This window comes from Lynx rufus, unplaced genomic scaffold, assembly GCF_022079265.1.
Source record: "Lynx rufus isolate CCGP_SWC_20201006 ecotype Redwood Valley unplaced genomic scaffold, mLynRuf1.p SCAF_1, whole genome shotgun sequence".
Lineage (NCBI taxonomy): Eukaryota > Metazoa > Chordata > Mammalia > Carnivora > Felidae > Lynx > Lynx rufus.
In genome coordinates this window covers 108,208,576-108,221,842 of record NW_025814823.1, presented here as the reverse complement: position 1 = coordinate 108,221,842, position 13,267 = coordinate 108,208,576, and positions in this window count along the sequence as shown.

Genomic DNA, 13,267 nt, shown 5'->3' with positions numbered 1-13,267 from the left:
TAACCCTAATTATAATAAGCAAGCAGAAGTGTAAGAGAGTAAAGACACTCATATGAATGAGATCTGCGAAGAGTTCCTAGCAGAGGGCTTAGAGTTATGCTTCGTTGCACTTTATTGATACTTCTTACAAAGTCCTAAAATAAATGGTTAATAGAAATCCAATATACAGTTTGAGAGATACCCAGGCAAAAATAAATATACAAAGGTTAGGAGTAGAAAGACTCAATACTGCTATGTCTACGAAAGAACAAAATGGAAAAGTAGTTTATATTCTAAGCTAAGCAGAACATAATAAAAATCCATAAGATGAATTTTGAAATTCATAAAAATGTTGCATAAAACATAAAGAAATGTTTAAAATCTGTAACTGAGTCTATAAGAAAGAAAAATTCATAGGTGCCAGAAATGAAAAAGGACTCATTTCTGCTTTGGGAAGTGTGTTAACTGATACTAAGGCAGAATACTGGATCTAAATATTGACCCTATTAGCTAGAGACTGGAGTTTAATCATCATAGGAGAACACAACATAACAGTTTTGGCCATTTCAAAGCGGGGATATAGAACCGATACTTCCTATAAAAAGAAATGACGTGTGGAAGGGTTTCCCCTTTGGGTAGACAAACTCTATCAAATCAGAGAAACATCAAGGAAGTAAGCTCTGAGCAGGACTCTGGGATAGCGATCCCCACTCCCCCACCGAGAAACAAAATGTAAGTTAAGCCTCTCTCAGATGTGGAATCTGAATTTATTCTACCCCTATGGTGAGGGAACTCCTGGCCAAGACATTAATATTAAAGCTGGTGCTGGATCCCAGTGAAAAACACCCAGGGTGCCAGGCAGTAGCAAACTCCAAAGTGCTCTACAGGGATGCTTCTTCAGCAGTGGTCACATGAATTTTGTACTCAAGATACACGGTAAAAAAAAAAAAAAAAAAAGACAAAACATATGACATTATGTCCACAGAAAAACAATAAACAGGAGTACAAGCAACCTGGAGAACTTACAGAAAAATATTTCTGCAAAATAATTCTTTCAAATGATTAAAAAAATGGAAAAAGATAAAAAAGTTTTAAATTACTGTTAATAATAGTAACAATAATGGATTTTTGAAGTTTATTTATTTATTTTTGAGGGAGAAAGATAGGGAGAGCATGTGATCAGAGGAGGGGCAGAGAGAGAGAGAGAGAGAGAAAATCTTCACTGTCAGCATAAAACCCCCTACGTGGGACTTGATCCCATGACCTGAGCCCAAATCAAGAGTCAAATGCTTAACTGACTGAGCCACCCAGGCACCCCTCAATAATGAATTTTTAAGAGAAAAAATATTAAAGAAAAACAGTAAATAAAACTACAGTATAATATTTATGAAAGACAATATGCAATTTTGATTTTAAAAATACATAATTTTGGGCGCCTGAGTGGCTCAGTTGGTTAAGTGTCTGGGACCTCAGCTCAGGTCATGATCTTGTGGTTCATGAGTTCAAGTCCTGAGGTTCATGAGTTTGAGCCCGACTCATGCTCTATCTCTCTCTTTCAAAAATAAATAAAAAACATTAAAAAATGTTTTTAATATACAATTTCCAGAAATGAAAACTAATGCTTTGAATTGAAAAATTCAATTAAAGTACAGATTATACATAGCTGAAGAAAAAAACAGTAAAGTGGATAATGGAGCAAAGCAAATTACTCAGGATATCATGAAATGATAAGATGGAAAATAAGAACGAGTGGTTAGGAGACAGGAAGGCTAGGGGCACCTGGCTGGCTCAGTCGGTAGAGTGTGTGACTCTTGATCTTAGGGTTGTGAGTTTGAGCCCTACATTGGGTGTAAAGATTAAGGAGAAAAAAAGACACATGAAGGATAGACTGAAAGGCCTAATATAGACTGAAAGGATTTTTAGAGTGAATAGGGATAATATAAGAGAGAATGTATATGAAAATACAATGGCTGACAATTTTCCAGAAATGATGAATATAATAAATTCTGAAATCAGAAGAGAGTGGAGACTGGAGAAGAATAAATAAAAACAAATCCACATCTGCACTGTAGGTGATACTGCAGTGATACCTACCACTTCAGTGATACCACAAAATGCATAGATTAAAAGGAAACTCCTACGGCAACCTTGAGAAAAGATGGAGACTACAAAATACATTTTTTTAAAAGTTTATTTATTTATTTTTGAGAAAGAAAATACAAGTGGGAGAGGGCAGAGAAACAGAGAGACACAGACACAGAATTGAAAGCAGGTTCCAGGTTTTGAGCTGCCAGCACAGAGCCCAACACAGGGCTCCCACTCACAAACCATGAGTCATAACCAGAGCCGAAGTTGTACACTTAACCGACTGAGCCACCTAGGCTGCCCTACAAAATACTTTAGAAAGAAAGAAAAATCTGAAAGACAGACTGGAAAAATGATTTCATTGATAACAGATATATCAGCAGCAACTATAGAAACTGGAAAACAATAAATAATACTTTCAAAGTGCTGAATGGAAAGAACTGTCAGAACAATTCTGTCGAGTGAAACTATCATTCACAAATGAAGGAGAAATAGACATTTCAGACAAACCGATTAACACAGGCTGCCTCTTACAGACTCTCAGGAAAAGAACTGTCTTAATAAAAAGAAACTTGAACTAAGGCAGAGTGAGAGGCAAGAAACAATAGTGATCACATGACTAAAAATGTTGACCTAACAAAACAGCAGCAAAAATGACCAATTTGATGTTTAAAATAGGTGATGTCCCCCTCTCTCCTCCAAAATTAGGTTACGTATTTTTGAGAGCCAGATGGGCTTAATGTAAAGTTTACATGGACAAATAAACCAGAATAGTTGGGAAAATTATGATATAGGAGAGTAACGAATGGGAGCTCTCTCTACAAGACAGCCAAACACTTTTATGAAGATTACATGAGAATAATGTGGTCTGGCATCTGAATACACAGATACATCAGTAGAACAAGATAGAAAACATGAAAACTGCTGCTGTGACGTGTGTTGGAATTCAGCATAGGTGGTCCCCAATTTACAATGGTTCAATTTAAAATTTTTTGACTTTATGATGGACTTTATGAAAAATCTCCTGAGTTTCCAGGAGAAATCATACTTCAGATTTTCAATCTTGGTCTTTTCCTGGGAGAGCGATATGTAGTAGGGTAATGTGTTGTGATGCTGGGCAGGGACAGTGAGCCACAGCTTCCAGTCAACCACGTGATGATCATGAGAGTAAGCAAACGATATACCTATAAGCATTGTTTTTCACTTCATTACAGTATTCAATAAATTATGACATATTCAGCACTATATTATAAAATTGGCTTCGTGCTAGATGATTTTGCCCCACTGTAGGCTAATGTAAGTGTTCTGAGCACAGTTAAGATAGGCTAGGCTAAGGTATGATGCCCAGTAGGTTAGGCAGAGTACATTCATTTTCATTTTCTGGTAGTTTCAACTCACAATGAGTTTATTGGGACATAACCCCATCATAAGTTAAGGAAGCTCTGTATATGACAAAGGTAGAACTTCAAGTCTTGTGGAAAAGATAGATTAGGCAAAAATCTGTTAGAGTAACTGGTAGATGTGAGGGAAAAAATAAATTTAATCTCTACCTACCTAAAACCAAAATAAAATCTAAGTGGATCAAAACCTTAAATGTAAAAAATTAAAACTATAAGATTACTATAAGGAAATATAAAAGAATATTTATTAAAAATCTTGAAGTGGGGGCGCCTGGGTGGCTCAGTTGGTTAAGCGTCTGTCTTCGGCTCAGGTCATGATCTTGCGGTTTGTGAGTTCAAGCCCTGCGTTGGGCTCTGTGCTGACAGCTCAGAGCCTGGAGCCTGCTTTGGATTCTGTGTCTCCCTCTCTCTCTGGTCCTCCTCCACTCACGCTCTGTCTCTCTCTGTCTCAAAAATAAATAAAACATTAAAAATTTTTTTTTTAAATCTTGAAGTGGTTAAGACTTTTCTAAGAGTGATTAAAAAGAAAACCCAGAAACTGTAAAATAGAATATTGATAAACTCATTACATATAAAACCAAAAATTCCTGCACAGCAAAATAGAAACAAAAACAAAAGAAAACAAAAAACCTCCCCCCAAATCCCATAAAAACATTAAAAGAGAAATGACAGTCTGGGAAAAAAATCTTACAATTTGTATCACAAACAAAAGAAAAAAACCAACAATTGTATAGAGAAATGGGCATACGATGTGAAATGACAGTTCACAGAGAAGGAACTATCAATGATTCTTAATATATGAAAACATACAAAAAGACTTTTGACTTGAGTCACAGTAAAAGAAATGCAACGTAAGACTCCAGTAAGATGGATTCTCTACCTATCTGATTTGTAAACAACACAAGAGTTTCTAACACACTGTTAACAAGGGTATGGAGAAATCTTCTTTCAAAATATATATTACTGGTAAAACCATAGTTGATGAAGCTGAAGGTAATCAGATATAGGTAAATTCTAGTTGCTGCTTCAAATAAACCCCACAATTTTATTTACTTAACAGAAGTGTATTTCTTGTACATGAAACAGTCCACTGGGATTTCCTAGTGGTGGGAGCAGGTGATGGGGGGAGGGATGTGTAGGGAAAGAGGTTTGATTCATGAATTCACTCAGAGATCTAGGTTGATGGTAGTTCTGTCCTCTCCAACAGGTAGCTTTAAAGTTGCCCTGATATCAATATCCAGTCAACAAAAGCAGAAAGAATTTAGAGAACTGTACGTGGTAAATATCTTAGCTTGGGCTGCTTTAACAAAATACTATAGACTAGGTGACTTAAAGAAAGTAATTTTCGGGGCGCCTGGGTGGTGCGGTCGGTTAAGCGTCCGACTTCAGCCAGGTCACGATCTCGCGGTCCGTGAGTTCGAGCCCCGCGTCAGGCTCTGGGCTGATGGCTCGGAGCCTGGAGCCTGTTTCCGATTCTGTGTCTCCCTCTCTCTCTGCCCCTCCCCCGTTCATGCTCTGTCTCTCTCTGTCCCAAAAATAAATTTAAAAAAACGTTGAAAAAAAAATTAAAAAAAAAAAAAATAATTTTTTTCCTCATAGTTCTAGAAGCTGGAAGCCTGAGATCAGGGTGCCAGCATGGTGAAAGCCCTTGTCCGGGTTGCAGAAAGCTAATTTCTTGTATGCCTGAAAGAGAGCAGGCTAGGTCCTCTGTCTCTTCTTACATGGGCATGAATCCTGTTCATGAGGGTTCCACCTTCATGACCTAATTACCCCCAAAGGCTCCACCTCCAAATACTATTACACTGAGATTAAGGTTTAAATTTAATATATTTTTTTGAAAAATTTTAAATGTTTATTTATTTTTGAGAGAGAGACAGAGCGTGAGTGGGGGAGGGGCAGAGAGAGATGGAGACAAAGAATTTGAAGCAGGCTCCAGGCTCCTAGTTGTCAGCACAGAGCAGGATGAGGGGCGTGAACTCACAAGCCGTGAGATCATGACCTAAGCCAGTCAGACACTTAACTGACTGAGCCACCCGGGCACCCCTGAGATTAGGGTTTAATTTTGGGTATTTACATTCAGTCCATAACAGTAAGCTTTTTTTTTTTTTTTAATTTTCACTCGCTTAATTGAAATGTACCAAATATCCTTCCAAACTGCAACTTAAATGGTATACATGGGTGTTATAAACTCTTTGAATAAACTTTAAAAACTGAGGTTATAGTTGCTATATAACATTACATCAGTTTCAGGTACATGATATAATGATTCAATATTTGTATATACTGTGAAATGATAACCATTTTAAGTCTAGCTACCTTCCTCATCACACAAAATTACAGATTTTCTTTCCTAGTGATGAGAACTTCTAAGACTTAATCTCTGAGCAACTTTCAAATATGCCATGCAATATTATTATTACAGTCATCATGCTGTACATTATATCCCCATGTCTTACTTATTGTATAACTGGAAATTTGTACCTCTTGACCCCTCTCACCCCCCTTTTTGCCCACCCCCCAACTGCCTCCCCTCTGGCAACCACCAATCTATTCTCTGTATCTATGAGTTCTATTTTGTTTGGTTTGTTCATTTTTTTTTTCAAGATTCTACATACAAGTGAAATCATACAGTATTTGTGGTTCTCTATAACTTATTTCACTTAACCTAATACCCTCAAAGTATATCCGTGCTGTCACAAATGGCAGGCTTTCATTCTTTTTATGGCTGAGAAGTGTGTGTGTGTGTGTGTGTGTGTGTGTGTATGTGTGATATATATATATATATATATATATATATATATATATATATATCACATCTTCTTTATCCATTTGTCCATCAATAAGCACTTAGGTTATTTCCATATCTTTGTAAATAATGCTGCTATAAACATAGAGGTGCACTATCTTTTTCAAATTAGTGTTTTCATTTTCTTCAGACAAATACCCAGAAGTGGAATTGCTGGATCATATGAGAGTTCTATTTTTAATTTTTTTGAGGAACTTCCATACCGTTTTCCATAGCAGCTGCACCGATTTGCATTCCTACCAACAGTTCATGAGGGTTCCCTTTTCTCCACATCCTTTTCCACACAGGGTCACCAACACTTTCGGAACAGGAAATTTTAAGGGGGCAGCCATAGGAAAGCATTGAAATGCATTTGTAGAATAATTTGCTGAAATTAAGACATACATGCCCTGTGATACATGCTCTTTGAGGAATTTATCCTACAGATATATACACATATATGCAAAATGATGTTTATGCAAATATGCTCACTTTAATATTGTTTTTAGTAGCAAAACATTAAGTAACCTGTAGGTGTTTGTGAAATACATTATGATACAGGCATGTAATGGATATTATAATAAGAATTATAAAGCTATTATTTTATAACTTATTTATATGTGTAATATAAAATATATTTATAATATATTATAAATAATTATATAAATTATTATAGGAATGAGAAAGTTGTATATTTACTGATATGAAATAATCTGGAAGAAGTATTTTTGGATGAAAAAACATGTAGAACAGTATGGGTTCTATACCACCATTTACATGAGAAAAGAAAATACTACGTACACACCTTATATGCTTGTCTACGAGTATTCTGCCTCCAGATGGATATACAAGAAACTGGTACGAATGGTTGCCTGCACAGAGGAGGGGGCCTTGAAGGCAAAAGACAGAGATGGGAAAAAATCTTTCACTGCATAGCTTTTTGTAGCTTCGAAAAAAATTGTTTTTACTATGTACAGCCTAGTCAAAACACAAGATATTTAGGGGTGCCTGGGTGGCTCAGTCAGTTAAGCGTCTGACTTTGGCTCGGATCATGATCTCACGGTTTGTGAGTTTGAGCCCCACATAGGGCTCTCTGCTGTCTGCGCAGAACCCACTTGGGATCCTGTCTCCCTCTTTCTGGCCCTCCCTTACTGGCATGTGTATTCTCTCTCTCTCTCTCTCTCTCTCTCTCTCTCTCTCTCTCTCTCTCAAATAAACATTAAAAAAAAACCCAAGTTATTTAAAGATAAACCAAAATATAAGAGAATAATAATATGGAAGATGCTGGAAGTTAGGCAGAAACACAGTGATGAGGATTAGTTAGAAGGCAGGTAGACACAGTTTTAAAGCAGATTTTTTAAAGACATCTATGCAGGATACAAGTCCAAGTAACCACTAACAAAACAGACATAAAATGTATAATTCTGAAATAGAGTTGGGGTAAAGAAAAGTTGCGGTAAAAAAGAAAACTTCAGCAGAAGACAAAAAGGAAGAAACAAATGAAAAGCACAAAATGGGACAGGTAGTAATAATTCAAATATGTCAGAAATTGCAATGAATGTGAACTGATTAAGTCATAAGTAAAAAAAAAAAAAAAAGAAGCAGCGTCTGGGTGGCCCAGTCGGTTAAGTGTCAGACTCTTGGTTTTGGCTCAGGTCATGACCTCAGGGTTTCGTGAGTTCAAGCCTGATATCTGGCTCTGAGCCGGCAGCCTGGAGCCAATGCCCGGAGCCTGCTTGGAACTCTCTCTCTCCCTCTCTTTCCCTGTCCCTCCCCCACTTGCACTGTCTCTGACTCTCTCAAAATAAATAAATAAACTTTAAAAAGTTTTTTTAAAAAAGTAAAAGGAAACTTCAGATAGGCCCTTCCAGATTGTCCAGCCTGCCAACCAGCAGAGATGTGAGAAAAGCCATCTTAGACCATTGACTCCCCAAGCTGGCCCAGACCAGAAGAGACCATCCAGTCAATTCACAGAATCATAATAATAATAAATGTTAAGCCACCATGTTTTGCAGCAAAAGTTAATTGACAGAGTTGGGATTTTAAAAATCATAATAAAATATATCAACAATTTTAGGCTATTAAATTGAAAAACCTTAGGAAAAGATGATTTTCTAGAAAAATATTCCAGAAACAGATTCAAAAAGAAAGAAAAATATGAATGAACATAAACCATTAATTGAAACCATTACTCTCATTTAAAGCACTAGGTTTAGAGTTTATATGAGATTAAAAAAAAGAACAAACTTCAAATAACAGTTAATTTATGATAGAATACAAAAGTAGGAAAAAGAAACAACTAATGTAACCTTAATACAGAGTTACACAAGAACAGAATGGAGAAATGAAAATGAAAGGCCAATCTTGCGGATAAACATACATGAAAAGCCCCAAACAAAAATGTTAGCAAATGAAATCATGCATATACATTCATACACAGAAAACGCAAATATTTTTATATGTTTACAAATGCATCATGATCAGGGCACCTAGTGACTCAGTTGAGTGTCTGACTTTGGCTCAGGTCATGATCTCACAGTTCATGAGTTGAAGCCCCACATCAGGCTCTCTGCTGTCAGCACAGAGCCGGCTTCTGATCCTCTGTCTCCCATTCTCTCTGCCCCTCCCCTGCTTGCACTCTCTCAAAAATAAATAAAAACATTAAAAAAAAAGAAGCAAATACATCATGATCAAAAAGGTTTTACAGCAGAAATGCAAAGCACATTCAACAATAAGATATTTAACATAATTTCCTTGTTGTACTCGTTAAAAGATTTAAAAAGAAAAAGCCATTTGGAGCACCTGGGTGGCTCAGTCGGTTAAGCATCCGACTTCAGCTCAGGTCATGATCTCACAGCCTGTGGGTTTGAGTCCTGTGTCGGGCTGTGTGCTGACAGCTCAGAGCCTGAAGCCTGCTTCAGATTCTGTGTCTCCCTCTCTCTCTGCCCCTCCCCTATTCATGCTCTGTCTCTCAACAATAAATAAATGTTAAATAAATAAATAAAAAGAAAAAGCCATTTAATCATCTCATTTGGTACAACAAACATGAAAAAACTCTTACATGACTATGAATGGACAAAAACTTTCCTAATCTGAAGGGTACTGTGCAGGCTTTTTTGACTTTTAGCTGTCAGCTTTATTCCTGCACTTGCTTTTTCTCTTCTGTCACAGGAGGCTGGAAGGCTGACAATTCTATTTCCCTTGTTCCCTTGCTGTTGTTTGGTTAGGTTCTGCCAATGGGAGACAATGGTGAGGATTTAAAAGGTGGCAGAGGGAAAGAAGCCATTGGTTGCCTTCTGCTCCCGGCCCTAGCAGCTGCACCAGCTGGGCCCCAGCTGCCCAGCAGTACAGCATTCCTGGGCTCTGAGAAGCACTTTCACCTTTTTGCTCCTCTGTCATTTCAACTATTTTGTAATTAGTTCTCTGTGTTAACTACCCTCTGTTTGACATTCCTAAAATGGTTTCTATTTTTCAAACTGGTTAATAAGTGATATAAGTATCCATCAGCCTGCAACAAACATCATTAATAGTGGTGAAACTTTAAGAGATTTTCCTGTGAAGACAAGAATAGGACAAAGATGCCTGCCCTTACCGCTTTCCAAGGAATATTGCACTGGAAGCCTTAGTCCAAGCAACAGGATAATTAAAAGGAAATGAATTATAAGGAGTTAAAAGAAGGCAAGAGAATTGTCAATAAAAAAAAAAAAAAAAAGGATGCTTGGCAACACTTCTTGGTGCTATATTACACCAAAATCAATTGCATGCTTATAAATGCTATCTGAAGGATTTTTCAGAGAGGGCTCTCTGGTGTCTTTGTATAAGGGAAACTGATCTTAAAGGATCAGGGCCCTGCCCTTATGACCTCATTCAACTTCAATTACTTCCTTTGAGTGCCCTCTCTAAATACAGCTTCACAAGGCTTAGGGCCTCAGTATGAATTTGTGGGGGTGGGGGGGGGCGGGGCAGGGACACAGTCTGTAACAAGAACGTACACCCTGAAAGAAGGTGAGAAGCTAGGCTGCCTGTGTTTGCACTCAGAAAAATTGAGGTATCCTTAATTACTTTTAGGTCAAATGTCTTTTATTGAAGAGAATAGAGCCTTTGAATAACTCGGATGAAGGGCGTAAGTCACACGGAAAACAGAGACTGAAGCCAAAATTCCAATGGATTTCATGGGAACTAGAAAGCCACCAGGGACCAAGGCTGCTCTATGTTTATAGTCTGTGGGGCTGATTCTTTATATGGTGCTGCAGGTTGGGCAGACAATGAAAGATAGGTCTCATACAGTTACTAAGCATGAAGTTAAGTTGTGCACCTCTAACAAAATATTCCGTTCCTTCATGCGTTTACTATGCATATCCATACCTTTACTTAAACTTAGAAAGAAAACTTAATGTAGATTGAAACATAAAAGTCCAAAATAAAATTAAATTCCATAAATTAATGTTTAATCTAGGTTTATAAAACAAATGTACCCAACCTGACATTGAGTCATGAGCTACCAAATATGGAAGTTACATTTTATAACTATAAAGCCCTACTTCTTTGTAAGACCACATCTGGTAAAGGGAGTATTATTATCACTATTTTTTAAAAATTTTAATTCCAGTGTAGTTAACATGCAGTGTTGTATTCACTTCAGGTGTACAATATAGTGTTTCAACACTTCTGTATGTTACTCAGCGTTAATCCTCTTCACCTATTTCTCCCATCTTCCCACCCCACCTCCCCTCTGGTAACCATTTGTTTGTTCTCTATAGTTAAGAGTCTGTTTTCTGATTTCTCTCTCTTTTTTTTCCCCTTTGTTCATTTATTCTGTTTCTCAAATTCCCCATATAAGTGAAATCATATGTTATTTGTCTTTCTCTGACTGACTTATTTCACTTAGCTGAGGGGACACCATGGCTCTACTCTGAACTGTCACCCTGGGCTCCACCTAAGTCACCGTTCAAACAGCAGCCACTGCTTTACATTGCATGCCTGTTGTGCCTGTCACGCTGCTTCACCTGGGCCCCTACTCCTTTCCCCTCAGGCTGATGCTTATACTGGTGCTGCTGCCCTAGGTGCCCCTCTTGGTCCCTCCACATGGGCTGGGGCTGCCCCAGATGCTGTCACTCTCCCTGGATGCTCCTTCTCCGTGCTATGCCGCTCTGACCTACCCCATTGTTGCACCTTCTGCTTCAGCTCCTGCTTCTACCATGGTTGTCCTCTCTGGCTGGTCAGCATGCGTCACCATCACCCCCACTCTGCCCCAGGCTGCTAGTGCTCACCTTTCATTTCTAAAATAGGTAGGGAAACAGTTTCCCCTTCTGTTTTCTTCCTCCTGTAGAATCCCACATCAGGACTTCTTGGGGCCTGAGGTGTTACATAGTTTAAGGACTCTTTACCATTATTCACACGCTGCTCTGTCCTTGTACATCCTCCACACTGGTGACTGGGATGGCAATAGAGCATATATAAGTGGAAGTTGTGTCCTACGCATTGCACTGCACCCAGAAATCCTCTTGAAATGGCAACCCTTATTACTTAGTTTAGTTTATCACGCTAGGCTTCCTTCCTTGATATTGTGCCATACTTCTTCCAGGAGTTGCATAATCCACTTTTCTTTTATCCAGTTTTCCACTCAGTTTGAACTCCATTCATGAACACAGTTCAAATACATGTCCTCAAAGATGCATTAGCTTGTGGCTCCACCAGTGAATGCAAAGAGATCCAGTGGTAGCTGTGGGCCGTATCCCACACTAAAATATGGAGGGTGGCTATGCCACTACAGGATTTAAAAAATTCTCCTTTGGCTTTATCATAGAGAAACAAGTCTTCTATAATATCAACTGTTCATCAAATACATATATTATACAGATGCTTCCAGTCTGGAATAAAACAAGGATCTTTACCCTCAAGCAGCTTACATTTTAGTGAGAATACAGACAATAAATAACAAATATTTATAATAAGTATATCCCATATTAGCAGAGGACGACTGCAGAAAAAAAAGAGAACGGTTATAATAGCATTAGGATAGTCAGAAGTGCCAGTGGTATATGTATATGTGTTGAACCAGTGTGTGTGCATCCATGCGAGGACACAGCTGTAGTAGTAAACCAGGCGGTTAGGGCGAGTCTCGTCGAGAATGGTGTGTCACTCAGGGAAGACGGGGAGAAACAGAGGAAGTTAGCTAAGGGAAAGAACATTTCAGTCAGATGGCATAGCCAGAGCAAGAGCATGTTTGGAGTGATGGAGTAATAGCAAGGAGGCCAGTGGGTGAAAAGGAGAGTAGATAGAGATAAAGTCAGAGAGATAATGGGATACCAGATTAAGTAGGACCTTGTAGTAAGAGTTTTGCTCTTACTTTTGTTGTTATAAGAGTTGCTCTTACTCTACTTGTTGTAAGAGTTTTGCTTCCTTGCTGAGTAAAATGGAAAGTTATTTGAGGATTTTGAAGAAACGACATGGTCTGTCCTACATTTTTAAAGCTCATTCTGGCTACTAACATGGGGTTTAGGTTATAGGAAGAGACACAGTGAGGAGGTTACAGGGTTAGTCCAGGTGAGAGAGGACAGTGGCTTAAATCAGGGCAGTCACCAAGGAGGTAGTGAGTAGTTTGATTCTGCAAATATTAGAAGGGAGAGCCAACTAGGAATTCTTGACAAATTGGATGGGAGAGATACACAACAGTCAAAGCTAACTGTAAGATTTTTTTTTAAAGCTGTTCTTTTTTTAAGTTTGTTTGTTTGTTTATCTTAAGGATAAATAAAAAAAATGAATAAAGATTTAGAATCCTAAGCAGACTCCACACTGTCAGTGCCCAGCCTGACCCGGGGCTCAAACTCAGAAACCATGAGATCATGGCCTGAGCTGAAATCAAGAGTTGGATGCTTAACCAACTGAGTCACCCAGGCGCCCCTAACTCTAAGATTTTTGACCTGAGCAGATGGAAGGACAGAGTTGTCCAGGATGTCAAGATGCCAAGATGGAGAAGGCTCCAGATGGGCCAGGTTTGAATAGTGTGATCTGGAGC